Genomic DNA, 1,313 nt, shown 5'->3' with positions numbered 1-1,313 from the left:
TTTAACATGCCCTATGCTTCTACAATAATAAATCGTTCATAAACATGGTGCTCATTCGACCATTGTAGAGCTTGAGTATTGGTTTCCAAAACCACTCCTTTAGGCTATACAATACCATTTTTTTCCTTTTAGGGAACCCATTACAAAAGCTTGATATTTGGTTCATATAGGATTACAAATTTGCTTGTAGTGCCACTTTTCCCAAAAGTACAGTTCACATCCCCATCATGGAATTTGTCCTTACCACTTGGCCTTGACCTAACATGGGCTCCTCCATGTTAGAATATGAGGTCCATTAAATAACCTTAAGGTCATTTTACAACGTTGGTACCATGTAACCAATTTCTAATGTTGTTTCCTTAGAAAGTTAAGACCCCAAATTATTCATTTTTTATGCTTAACCTAGCCAATTCAATAACAATTTAATGGCCATAACTTGCAAGTATGGCTTCCAAACCTCGATCACTTATTTTTTCATTATCTAGATGGATATTCAACTTTGTTGCCAACCATTTGAATTTTGTTATCATCAAACTGAGCATTTTTATTAATTTGTGAATTTGTGAATTTCACTACAAACTCTATAATTCATAATTATAACTAGTATTGCTTCCATACTCAACCCATGTGCTCTATCAAGAACACAATTTAAGAATTTTAAAGCCACGGATTTCTTAATTATAGGTTTTGTATAGTTCTCCTTCAATGGAATTTTCTCAAACATATAGCTTGCAATCTATGTTTTATTTTTGTACAATCAAATCTAACACATTTAGCCTCAATGCTATAACAACAAGATTTGATACCCAATTGGACCATCCTCACCTTGTCAACCTAGTCCCAAGATTATCAATACTTGCTTTTAAATGTTGACTCTCAAAGACCATGTCTCCTTAATAATAGCTACATAAACCTCCCACGAAGGACAATGATTTAATAAAATGTATGTGTGGGTGCAAGAATTAAATGCAATGGAAATAACAAACATGATCACACACAACATGCAATATACACTAATTTTCATAATAGAAAATAAACATGGGTTCTGCATTTTCATAAACAATCCCAGGGCACTTATATTTTAATTGAAGGGAGTAGTTGGATCTTCATTATGACATCATTTTGATTGATAAATAACCCTATTATCTACCTTTTTCTTCACCCTTTTAACTAAATAACCCTCCATTACCATCTCAAACCACATTTATACCATCTTTATTTGATTAAGAGAAATTAAGGTAAATAAAGATCGTTTTATAATATTTTATTGATTTTTGATAACATGGAGGTACCAAAGTTACTTATGTGCTTCA

Source organism: Pinus tabuliformis, chromosome J (assembly GCF_031772625.1).
Source record: "Pinus tabuliformis cultivar Carrire ecotype Pingquan chromosome J, CPIR1, whole genome shotgun sequence".
NCBI lineage: Eukaryota > Viridiplantae > Streptophyta > Pinopsida > Pinales > Pinaceae > Pinus > Pinus tabuliformis.
The sequence above is the reverse complement of the archived record's forward strand: the minus strand, read 5'-3'. Positions refer to the sequence as shown.